Raw genomic sequence first — 13,347 nt, 5'->3', positions numbered from 1 at the left:
GACGCTGTAGCCCAGCAGTCCCCAGCAACTTTCATCCTCTGCGGTGGCTCACAATGAAAGGACAGAATGATTTACCAGGGAGCCTCCATAGATCTCTTCCAGGTCACTCAGAGCTGGCAACCCACTCTACTGGTGTCTGCGGGCCTCAGAATGGCTTCCAAAAACTGGAAGCAGCTGTCGGACTCTTCTGTGGGCCATTTCTGAGGCCCACTGAGGCCAATAGAGTGGATTGCACTCAGCCTCTGAACCCAAAAATCTGGTGATTTTTTGGTGGTCTCTGAACCCAAAAATCTAGTGAATCTGGTGGTGATGTCATCGCGCAACACATTTTGCGTCATCATTAATTCCAGGTTGCAAGTGAAGCAACATGAAGGAGGTTGCAAGCCTGGTGAGTTTGGGAAACACTGCCCTACACCCTCAAGAAAACCTTGCTTACGTGTGAGATTTTGTATTACACAAGTGTGATCTACTCTAGGTTAAAGGTTAGCTATCCTCCAATAAACAATCATTATGACAAGGCCTCTCCATGGTGGACTAAGGATACAAGACAAACAGACATATACAGGTTGAGAGCCCAATCCTGAGGTCTGTGGCGCAGCTCTGCGCCGCAGACCTCAGTCACAAACGTGCCGTAAGGCACATTTGTGGGGCATACCGCTGGACCCCCGCCAGAGCTAGCCCAGCTCTGGCCGGCACTGAGCCAGCGCTCAGTGGGCACTCGGGTTCCACGGCTCAGCAGTCTCTCTGCCGGGCTGTGAAACGGGAGATGGGGGCATGGCCGGGGGTGCGGGGGAGGCGTGTCGGGGGAGGGGAGAGGCGGGTCTGGGGAGGAGGAGAGCAGGTCTGGGGAGCCGAGCTCCGCAGGATCCAAGGTACTTGGGTAGGGCTCCTCGCCCTACATGAGCGCCTTTACTTTAGCGGCAACCAAAAGGTCGCTGCTAAAGTGAGTAGCCCCATTGCAGGGCTGCTTCCCTTACTCGGGGGAAGGAGAAGAACATTCCCTTCTCCCGAGGAGCCTCCCGTGGTAGAGCAGGAGGCGCAGGATCCGGTGGAAGCCCTCCATGGAGCCGCCGGGTCCCAGAGCACCGGGCAGCTCAGGATTGGGCTGTGAGTCTCATTATTCGCGAACTCATTTCCCAGAACTCACATGGATAGCAAAAAACACACTAAAGCAAATCAATTAAAAATGCAATGTTCCTTTGCTGGGTGATTTAAAAACAACCTTGCTGACCTTTGTGATGTTAAGACCGAGTCATTAGGCAGACAATCCATCAACCAGTCTCTCTCCAGGCAAGGCAGCGACCCCACCCAGAGCAAAGTGATCTTTCTTTTCCCCTTCTCCAGGGATCAGCACATTCCTTCTCATTTGCAGTGGCCATTCATGTTGAGTCAAATTTGTGTATAACATGGTTGGATCTGTATTCAGAGGATCCTATGTACCAGACTTCCCCCTTTCAACTCAACATTCTCAAATGGAAAAAGCAAATACAATGTGCCCATGCAGGGCACAGAAGCTTTTCTGTGATTAGCAGAATTCAGAGTGAAAGGCGTGGGGGGGGGTACCGTATATTCCTCATCCCAGAGTGGTACGATAATATAAACTAGACCATCTGCAGTCTCAAAAATGTCCACATTTGGCAATATTTATGGAACTCATGCTTTCTTACTGCAACCCTTAACATCAACATTGTTGTAAAATTCAAGGTGATAATAGCTTCCAATGTCTCAGTCAGAAAAAAAGAAGACTTAGTCAAACCCTGGTAGCTTTCAGAAGCCACTTATCTTCCAATTTACACATTTCAGCGCAGTCATTCTTTGGAGTCACTACATAATATGTAAAAACTATAGAAGCATATGTACGTAGAACAAGATCATGCTTCTGTAAATTAATCATATAAGCAGGTTGGATTACTGATTAGATCTAGCCAAGTGTTTTTCACAATTTGTAATTGCTCCCTTCTGAAAATGGACTGCACTTTCAGCCAAGAAAACAATCATTAGTTTATTAGCCAGCATGTCCCAGGTGATGCAAGTATCACAAGCAGCGTTGTGTGTCCATGTTAGTTATCAAGTGTTAACAGGCCAAGCTGGCAATCATCCATATTGCTGCAGAAATAGTGATCTCCACTAGAAAAGAAAGACACTGGGCTGTGTTTCTCTTCTCTGAGTGAGTTAGGCCTGACCAAAACACCCATTAGGCAAATATCTGGGGCAGCACTTTGCAAAGGGTACACAGGGATAAGATAGAAAAATTAAGATATCTCACAGAGGGCCAATTCAGAGAATGAAGGTGGGAAAATCACTGTAATGTACCTTTTCTTAATTATTCACAAAGTTGAATAGTTGTGTGAAAATTATCCACCTCTGTTAATGTTTACAGTCTTTCATGTAGCCACATCTCAGCTTCCTGAAAGAAAAGAGATCATTTTGGGGACATGTGTAAATGTTTTTCCCAATACCATTCTAAAAATTGAGAGCAAAATCACTCCATGGAGACTTCTCTACTCACCAAAAATTCAGACCACATGGGAGGTAACTAGGGTAAAGAATTACAGACTGGTAGTCAAGCATGTGCAAGTTATCCTACTAAAACAAGTCACCTGAATAAAGAATGGCAGGACTCTCATAAAGGCTGGAGGGGGCAAGGCATATTCATGTTCTCAGCTACCAAATTGCTCAAGACCAGTTCAAGGGCCAAAGTTGACAAACCGTTCAATACATTTTAATTCTACAACACCTTGAAAGAAAAGAACCCATCATATTTCACTGAAGAACACCATTGCTGTTTCACTGTGGTATAACATAGATTTTCAAAGTACTAAAGAACATGGCTTTAAATACACACAAGTACTGACAGTAGTTCACATGTATTCCTAGTCCTATGTGATGGCCAAACACAGATGTTCACAAAGAAAATGGCTAATTAGCTTATTCATTGAAGAACATCTGGTACATAAAAATGTGGTGCTAGATTATTATTTGAATTCAGATTCGGTCAACAGCATGCAGGCATAAAATGCTCCACAGTGACAGGAATCCTCTGTGATTTCAGATGCATGTGTGGCCAGAACTGAAATTGTAGACAATATACATTTCTTTCACATCTTCATTAATCTGTGAAACTTACAGTGGTGTCAGTTAATAGCTGATAAAATGTATGTTTAGCCAGTTCAAAATCAGAAACAAGTACCTTCTGTTATTGCTTTCAGAGATATGCAGAAATAATGCTCTAATGTTAATTAAACACTCCAATACCACACTAGGCACTTGAGACTGCACAGCAAGAAGCTCCATTGCTCCCACAGTTCTGCTGTTCTTCCTCTACTACAGTGTTTAAAGTGCACCACTTTCCCCTTCACCAAGGATAGCACTAGGTTGCAACAGGTCATGGAGCAACCCATGGGAAGGATCTTTCTATGTACACAAAACACATTCCCATATACCTCCCTCCACTCCATGCTGCCTCCTCCCCACCTGGTTGACTACCACCTGGTTGACTGTCAGGCAAGTGGGGTTTGCTCGCAGAAACCTCTGGACTGAACAACTTGGAAAAACCTGATTGACGTCAGAATGCGGGAAGAACCTCAATCTGGCTGGGGGAGACGGGAAGCCTATCACGCTTGCTCCACACTGGTCCTCTAGATGCAGAGGGTCCCTGGCAGCCAACCAGCCATTAAGCTGGGAACAGGATGGGAAGAAAGAGAGAATGGGATGGGGGAAAGAGAACCCGGCCAATCACTCTTGCTTTGCATGGATTTTTATTTTGATTTTATACTCTTTTTTAAAATTCCTTTTTTTTTTTTTTTTTACTTTTCCCACTTTTATTCAGTTGCTGCCCATATACACTGTTAGAAAATGTCAAGCCTAAGGGTTTAGTACCATATCAGACCCTTTGGGGTCCTTGATATCGCTATATGCGTTCCCTACTTCCCGAAGCACAGGTTCGGGTTATAAGCAGTAAGTTCCACTACTCAAGTTCAGGCTTCCTTTCAGAGGAGAAATCACTAGAGCAGAGTTTCTCAAACTATGGGTTGGGATACACTAGGTGGGTCGTGAACCAATTTCAGGTGGTCCACATTCATTTCAGTATTTTATTTTTAATATATTAGACGATGCTACTGTGGTATGTGACTGCATCTGGGAAAATGTTACAGCTCTGTATTTTGAACAGGCTACTATGTTTTTACCAATAACAGTAAATGGGACTTACTCCTGGGTAAGCGTGGGTAGGATTGCAGCCTCGGTTTGTTAAAAATGTTCCTGATTGATGATGTCACTTCCAGTCATGACATCACTTCCGGTGGGTCCTGAAAGATTATAAATGTGAATGGGGCTAAATGTCAATATTAAGCGCTTCGCAAGGAGTGCCTGGTGCTGGACTGCCAGCCTCCAACCAGCGCTGTCCCAGCATGGGCCTGCGCTGGATCAGGTCCAGTGCTCGGCTGGTGCTAACCTCTGCAAATGTGCTTTATGGCACATTTGCACTAAGCACAGGTTCGGGTCTTAAGTCAGTGCAAATTTGTGATGTTCAGTTTTATTGTTGTGTGCTCTTTTGAAGACCCATTGGTGAGCTGAAGGATGGGCTAAGAAATTTAAAACAAATATATATACACTCTTAATCTATGTCTTCTCTTCCTGCAAAATCTTTTAATATTGACATTTAGCCCCATTCACATTTATAACCCTACTACAATAACTTGTGCTTTGCTAATTAGAACATCACATTTACTATTCCTTTCAGCAGCTGTTTCCTTTCACAGGGACACTTACCCAGCAGTGCAAAGGCAATGAAGTGATGTCAGAGAGAACTCATCATTTAAAGAAAAGACAAATGACCACATCTGATATCATGCATGGTTTCTTCTGTGATGCATTACTATTCCCCTGTGTGTCATCTAACGCAATAAACACAATATATTTTGTACAATCTCTCTGTGCTCAAGAGGGATGTCTCTATTGTGGGGGGATTAAGACCTCAACATCACCCCACAAAAAAATAAAGAAGAGAGAAAGTTACTTTGCCTGGAGTTTAATCATTCATGTTTATGAGACAGGAAAATCAAAAACCTCCAGTTTCACCTATGCCAGTGTTAACTCTTCAGCGTGACAAATTTCTTCTGAGTCAAACACATACAGTTTGGAGGATAAAAATACTTCAGATATATGTCTCTAGACATCCATTCATTCCTCTAAACATGCTGGCCATGAAGGTTTGATCCCTGACTTTCAGGTTCTGGCCATTTGGTCAGGGACTCTAATACCAACTCTTTTTGTAACACCATTTTTCTAAGTGGTTGTGCACATTAGGCTCTATCCTCTTGTCATATGCTGATAAAGTATTTCTGCAGCGTATGTTACAGCAGGAGTCTAAAGCTCAGTCAGTCAAATTCTGTTTTCAGTTTAGCTGACCTCCATTAAATGAAACTGGCACTGACCTCCATTACAGAATGTATTGTAAGTTAACTAAATACTCAACCTTGAAGACGACACAGAACTTTTGCACAAATGGTCCAAGCAGATCACACACACAACGCTGCTGTGTTTTCAGCTTTACTGAACTTGCAGTGGTCTCCCCCCAACATCTGTTTCGTCATCTGTTTTGGAGGTTTCCAGAGACCTCCAAACCAGTGTTTGAGTAGAATCTGTAGTTAGAGAAGCCAAAAATGTTGGCATAAAGTCCTAACCTTAAGAATATGATGGTTGTTAACACTGACCAAAGAAATATTTCCATACAGGAAAGAGTGGTTAAACTCTTTAATAACAAGGATAATAACAAGGATAATAACAAGGATAAGGTTAATAACAAGGATATGCCAGAGCCACTTCCTTGAGTTAAGTCCCAAGTCTCCACCCCACCTTAACTCAAGTTGCAAATGAATCAAAACAGAGGGGGGCTTTCATGACTTGTCCAGAGCCCTTTTTATAGTCACTGACTCTTGCAAGTTAGAGTCTTTTCAAAAAGTGAGTCAAGCCGCAAAGCAGCTGCAGCTCCGCAGAAAACACAAGAGGTGCTGGTGGGGTGGGTGCACACATGTTCTGGAGTGTCTCACAGACACTCCCCAGACATCCCCATCCCATCTGTCACCCTTCAGCGATGTGGTGACATCCCTTCAGTTCAACCACCCTTTTCATTTCATTGATGTAAAAGTTCTTCTACTATTCGGGTATGGTGGTGGTTGGCAACCTTCAGTCTCGAAAGACTATGGTATAAGCCTACAGCACCTGGTATTCCCAGGCGGTCTCCCATCCAAGTACTAACCAGGCCTGACCCTGCTTAGCTTCCAAGATCAGACCAGATTGGGCATGTGCAGGGTAACAGTTGCTGCTGCTATTTGGGTGTGTGCAGCAGTGAGAAAGAAATAGGTTCCTTGAAAAACTCCACCACCACCAACCCCACCCCTGTTCACATCACAACTCCCAATTCTGTCCTCAGGGGGAGCACCGAGCACAGACAGATGCACAGGGAGCCATCCAAGCTTGGCAAGGTGGGAGGAGATGGGCAGCACAACTGAGGGGACAGAAATGGCAGATGGGAGGGAAGGAAAGCAGCCAGGAGGCTGACATTATGACCCAATCCTTTGCAGCTTTTCTCAGAAGTCTCATTGCTGTCAATGGGCTTTCTTCCAAGTAACTGTGGAGGGTACTAGTGAGTGGACTGCACATTCATTCATTGCAGCCTAGCCTATGGCACTCAGGGGCACAGGCACTCAGGGGCACTCAGGGGGTGAAGAACTAGCATGCAACAATGGCACATAGGAAGTCTGGGGTTGAGCAGGCAGACAGGGCTGACCTCATCAGTAACAATGGGGAGTGCCAGTTCAACAAAGTGGTAATCAGTTGGCCGAGAGGTGGCAACAGTAGCAACAACAACAGCAACACAAGGAGACACCCAGTCTTCCCTCACATAATTCCCCTTTCACCCATCCACACCGGAGTGGAGTGGAGTGGAGCTGGTTTCTTATCACTCTCCCTGGGCTATCTAGGTATTTTTCTATCACTGGAACCACCTCTACTGGGCTCCTCCTTCTCACTTCCCTCATCCAAAGAAAAATATCAAGCCAGGCATTTGACCAATCAATCATCCGTTCCTTCTGAGATGGACAAGAGAGCCCCTCCCCTGGGCTGCCCCACCTTCTTCTGGTTCCTCCCCCCAGCCTCATGCAGCCTTCCTCCCTCCCTCCTCCCTTCCACCCCCAGCCCTCACCTCCTGGAGCCAACCCACCTAGCCAACCCACCTTCCTCTCACCAAGTCTGTTGCTTGCACCACTTTGAAAGTGGCTTCCAGATCACCCATGAGGTCCTTCTGGTTGCTGCAGAAGCAGCAAAAAGAAAAAGTAAGCAAGCACACAGAGACACACAGCAAACTGGGTTGGTGGGTGATAGACTTGAGTTAAGAAACTCAAGTCAACAATCAAAACTCGTTTCTGAGAAAAAACCTGAGTCACAAGTCACTTCCTGTTTTCGCAACTCAGGTCCAAGTTATCCGAGTCTTGGCCCATCCCAGGTTAATAAAAACAAGGACAAAACATCTTATTTTTTAAAAGATGCAAGCATTCAACTCTGAGCCAAATATTCTCACGGGGATAGGACTATTGTATTCCTCACCATAAGCCCTGTTGCTAGTCAATAGTAGTTGTCCAGATAGGTTTTTAATTGGTAGTCGCACTACATAGGGAACTTAAACCACAAACTATGAATTCAAGTCAAGCTTATATATCAGTTATACTATATTATATTTAGCAAACATTCGTTCCTTAACTGCACAATCAGACAATTTAACTGCAGTATTTTGATTAAACTCAGGATATTAAGTTACACTCAGAGATGCAAAGAGAAAGGAAGCCATTCTGAAATGTGCGCAACTGTACAAGGAAAAGTTAGTGAGTAGAGGACTAAATATATGCTTTAGATTTCACTTCTGTTCACAAGCAACACAAAAAAATGCAAGAGGGTTGAATAACTTCAGTACACAGTACTTCAATCAACCAAAATACAAGATCCAAATGTATTTGAAACTGCATTCTGCCTTTCATATATGCACATCAATAACAGGAGAGGAGGTTCAAAAGCTTTTGAAGCGGAATGTGTGAAATCCATTCAAGATATAATCTAAGTTGCCTTGCCAAGTCCACTGTGAGCCAGAAAGGATTTAGGTGACAGAAGAAGAGACAAATCTGGTGAAACAAGGATTAGTGGTCACAAAACCCCTCTTACATCTTTAATTCTTGATCCTCTTAGCTATATATTTGACACCACATGGCAGCCACAGAGACACCTCACCACATAAACCCTAATCAGCTATTTAGGAGAGTTGGGCTTCCTTCTCACACATGTACAGACAGACACGTTAGTTTTCATTAACTTCCCTTTCATGCAGGAATGGAGATAAACGATAACAAAACAGAATCTTCCTTACAGGCAAAACCAGATGTCACAACTTATATCATGCTACAAAAACATTTGCGTAAAAGTCACACAACTTCCGAAAAGTTGTACAATGTTTTTCAGCATCACTTTTTCCATCAGACAGAAGAAGTGCCACAAAGAGGCTAGCAATTAGCCTTTAAATACCAATTGTCCCAGTCATTACTGAAGACATTAGTCAAGTATTACACAATTGTTAAAAAGATCTTGATGTGTGCCATTTTACAGTGGCTCCGTTACCATATACTGCCATTGTAGTTTAACATTTTCGGTCAGGTTTTCATTATTACTACGTATGACCTTGAAGGTGTTCCCTTGTTTAGAGATACAATGCCTTATTAAGAACTTAATATTTGTATATAGCACGCTTTGGGCATGCGAACTGCTTCCTGTGTACCATCTGCATTTAATCCTTACAACAGCCTTGCAAGGTAAGGCATGTACCATACCTGTAAAGTAAACATGGGAATCTTGATGGAGGAATAATAGAGGAAGTGGGTAGCAAACCTGTGACCCACCAATCCATCTGCAGCCCTGGACACATATAACAGCACAGTGGAAGCTTGATAGTTCTGACTGTACAGTACTGGGGAGAGAGTTGCTCAGTACCTTGGAGGCCACAGTCGATGGCCAGTGGGTTGAATTCAGGTTCACGAGAGAGCCAAGCTGAACAGAATGTGGCTACTAGTGCAAGCCATTCCGGTTAGCTGACTTCAACATGTGTGTTGTCAACTTCTGCTGATTCCTGCACAATTTTAAGTGCTGTTAGGCTTACCTTTGCAATCTCCCCACAACCACCAAACAGAGCTTGCTAAGATTAACACTCCTAATTCCCCGGGCCTCCAATCATCCTTAGGAGGGAAGCAGGTATGACAGCACTGTTTCACTTGTTCTATAAAAAGCTTCTGTTGTGTGTAAGGCAGATGAATCAGCCTCCTTCCCCCACCCCTCCCACCCCGAAAGATCATGGCTAAGCCGTATTCAGAGGATAAAGGAGGACTCAGAGTAGTCAGAAATAAACAAGCTGTCATTTTCTCTAGAGAAGAGAACCCAGCATAGTCACATTCTTCCCTCAAGACAAAGTTTAGTCAAATGAGAAATTAAATAAAATGACAGCGTTTGAAAACAACACTGTGGGTTCCTCCCTCTGAGCGAGAAAGTACAACCCTTATGGGGTTTTCTCTTGGCAGTAGGGTTTTCGGTTTGAAGTGATGGTACCACCCTGCATCCTGGCCCATCCTGGCCACCGCTACAGACGCCTACAAAAATAACACTAAGCACACTTGTGGAACTAATGATATTGCTTGGCTTTTGCTAAAGGGGGCAGAAGTCAATAAGGTACCCAAATGGCTAAGGAAAGTGACAGTCAGTAGTGCCAGTCATAGACTAGCGACTACCAACTTCTTCAGACGGGACTGGAGGAATATTTTCACTGGCCAAGCTACTTGCGTGACTGTGAGACAGAGCGGTGTGGCCGCATTTCAGCAGGAGGTGAACATCAGCCCAATTTACATCATTTGTACCATGTACACAAAAAAGCTCACTGTTTACAGTCTCATTTTTAACAACAGTTAAATCTATGTTGGGAAGAAAGCCCAAATCAATATTTGGAAAAACAATTACTTATCACAGCCAATTTTCATTAGAAGGATGTTAAGTGCAAAGGGGGAATGAGACAGAAAAGCAGGAAAAGGTATACCTTCTACCAATATTTAGAAGCACTCATTCCAAGCATAATTCATGTGCAACATCAAAAAGAGGCAACTGAATTACTGTAATTAACTGCAAAAGCTTGCTGATTTGTTGATGCCATATAATGTCACTCTCTTTCATAAACTAATTAGAACCTTTGTAAATAAATAGTGAAAATTGTGCTAGAGGCAAGCAAAATCCAGTTCCTGTTTGTTTATCCCATCCTTGAACAGTTAGAATAATCCAGTCCAAGAATTACTGCTTATAAATAACAACCTGGAATAGGATGACAAAATAAAACATTAGCTAAAGGAGCCTGGATCACAAGGAATTTGAAGAGCAAATTACTATGATCCTGAAAGTGTCTGTGCAGTGGCATAGCTACAAAGCACTAATTTTTTCAGGAAGCCTCACTGCAGTGTGCAAGGGTCCCTCCCTCTCCCCTTCGGAGTCATTCTGGGAGCAAAGTGGAGATGTACATTGCTCCCATCACCTGAAATGGCCCCAAAGTGGATGGGGAGGGGCCCCTTGCATGCTGCAGTGAGGCTCCCTGCAAAACATAATGCTTTGCACTCCTTCTAGCTACGCCACTGATTCTGTGCAAGAAGGAAGTGCCAGCACCACATTGGGAAGACCGCAGCTCCCATCCACTACCTCAAACTTTTCTTAGTTTGGGTTAATGAACCAACTGGCATGGGCCAGCTTAAACTCCAAACCCATTTTAGTCTTCTATCCAGAGGAGGGCATTCTAGAAAAAACACAGCAAGAAAGGACTTCACAATAATAATATTTGCAATCTTTCTTAATATTGTGTATTTTGTAAATGACAACCTTACTGGTGCACAGATGATTGTCTGGAAAATGAGGTGGCTCTCAAGAATTAGAAATCATCCCTGGACAAACACACGAAAGATGCATTAGCTCTGTGTTTTTACAGATTTGTTATGTTAGTTGACACTAGTGCTGATTGCCAATGGAACATTCATTTTGCAGAATTTTCTCAAACTGAATTGCCTATCTTTGGGATGTTCACTTAACTATACTGAGAAAACCACCCCTTTCAATGTTTGAATTTTTTTTACATGTACAAAGAATATGAACATGTTTTACACATTCAGCTGAAAGCAGAGGGAATCAACACTACTAACAAAATCAAGGTGTCCAGATAAGTATGACTGCATTCAGAAATTGATTTTGCCTTATTGGTCCCTATCTACAGTCTCAGTTTTTGCCCTCATCCAGTCCATCACCGATTTCAGGCATAAGTTAACAAAATCCTTTGCCTCACCCTTGTTTCCCCACCCCCTTAAAAAAGAGACCTAGAGTTAGGTATTAGCAGCAGGTTGATGAGGACTCCAGCTCACCTGATAACAGCATCAAGCAGCTTTGCATACATGTTAAATACCATGGTAGAAAACACTATTAGAATAGCCCAGAATAAAGTCTGTAAGGGAAACAGCATCTCTTAGCATCACCATCTCAAGCATGCTTATGAGTAGAAGGAGAACCACCTCAATGAGAAGCCTCCAAACCCAAACTAACTGAGGCAATCCAAAAGAATACTACGAGCACAGATATTGAAGGCTGCTGAAACAACCAAGATAATTAATAAGATCACGCTTCTTCATTCTCCTCCTTATGCAAGCTGGCATCTAGACTGTCATGTGACCAAGATAATTTCAGCCCAGAGCCTGCCCAGAATTCAGACAGAATCTAAACATATGCAGAAACAAAGATTTCCTGGAGCAAAAACACCTAACTCAACTGTCTTCCTCAAGAATGGCAAACTGGAGATTAGTTCATAATTTGTGAGACCCAATGGATCTAATAATGAGTCTCTCTTTAAAAAGTGGTCTAAGTAGTACAGAAGAGTTCACTTCTTGCAGTAAGATGGTAATCACTTAACACTGTAAGCAAGTCAATCGGTTTTCCATGTCTGGTCATAAAAAGCCATGAAAGGTAAGACTAAAGAAGGCAAGTGGCTGACTTTACTTCTTGTCCGCTTCCTCAGGCGTCAACAATAGAAATCTTCCAAGCATTTGCAACCAGAGAAAATAAAGGATCTCTCCATCACTCCATATCTGATATGGTGTCAAAGTAAGAATCCTTATAAGCAGTTTTGTCAGCATTGAGATCCACAAACATGGATTTCAAAGATATGAATCAGAAGTTTGTAATTCACAGATAGTTTCTCTATGGACTAGGTTGTTAGAGCCAGGTCACCACCTGAAAAAGATCTTCCAGATGATATTGTGCCAACAGAATGACACTGGAATAACACGAACTCTTTGCCACTATGACTGCTACACCAATGGTCTTAAAAACGGGCTCTAAAGTTGTGTTTGGTTGAACTCGCTGTGTGTCTTCTGCCTTTGTACTTTAGCTTTGAGCCTTGCTACAATCATTATTCCTGGCTCTTCAGAAAACCAAGACTGTAGCCAGGGAAAGAGCATCCTTAGAGCAGTGTTTCTAGGTGGATTGCGAGCCACTTTCAGGTGGGTCCCCATTCATTTCAATATTTTATTTTTAATATATTAGACTTGATGTCACCATGGTATGTGACTGCACTGGGGGAAATGTTACAAGTGGGTATTTTTAACAGGCTACTATGTATATGTTTTTAACGATGATAATGGGACTTACTCCTGGATAAGTGTGGGTAGGATTAAAGCCTAGGATTGTTAAAATTTTTCTGCTTGATGATGTCACTTCCAGTCATGACATCACTTCCGGTGGGTCCTGACAGATTCTCATTCTAAAAAGTGGGTCCCGGTGCTAAAAGCGTAAGAACCACTACCTTAGAGGTTGTTGCAGGGGGTGGCCAACCTTTCAACTTGAGGGCTCCTGGACTTTTAACCATCATGAAGCAGAGGGAATTTCAGCAGGTGCAGCTTGTCATCTGTGAGATGAGATGAAAGCTGCACCTGCTGAAATTCCCTCTTCTACACAATTTTTAAAGGTCCAGGCAGTGGTGTAGCCAACTGCCCCAGGTCATGCTGGTAACCTACCGCTCCCTCCCAAAATAAATGAAGTAATGTGATGATGTCATTGCAATTACTTCCGTCGTGGCCAATTGGCCACAATTACTTCTAGTGTGGCCAATCAGCTGCACCTGTGAAGGCTTTGGGGTGTGCAGAACCCACCCACAGAACCTTTCTTGGTCAATCAGCCACACTTAGGTACGCACTGGAAGCAGGCAGAACCCACCCACAGAGCCTTTCTCAGTCAATT

General features: G+C 43.4%; 1 protein-coding gene and 1 pseudogene across 5 annotated transcripts in view; both read right to left on the bottom strand.

Annotated features, from left to right (window-relative positions):
• Positions 1–13,347, bottom strand: part of CACNA2D1 (calcium voltage-gated channel auxiliary subunit alpha2delta 1) — a 472,859-nt gene that overhangs the window by 450,290 nt on the left and 9,222 nt on the right. The window contains exon 1 of one of the 5 annotated variants that reach the window (XM_066634571.1): positions 2,314–2,397. The exons of the other annotated variants lie outside the window; for them this stretch is intronic. The gene's annotated coding sequence lies outside the window, so the exon portion shown is untranslated. Of the gene's footprint in view, positions 1–2,313; positions 2,398–13,347 lie in introns of those variants that run through there. 5 annotated transcript variants of the gene reach the window in all.
• Positions 6,211–6,330, bottom strand: LOC136658007 (5S ribosomal RNA; annotated as a pseudogene).

Source organism: Tiliqua scincoides, chromosome 7, assembly GCF_035046505.1.
Source record: "Tiliqua scincoides isolate rTilSci1 chromosome 7, rTilSci1.hap2, whole genome shotgun sequence".
Taxonomy (NCBI): Eukaryota; Metazoa; Chordata; class Lepidosauria; order Squamata; family Scincidae; genus Tiliqua; species Tiliqua scincoides.
This window is presented reverse-complemented; position numbering and strand designations above follow the sequence as displayed.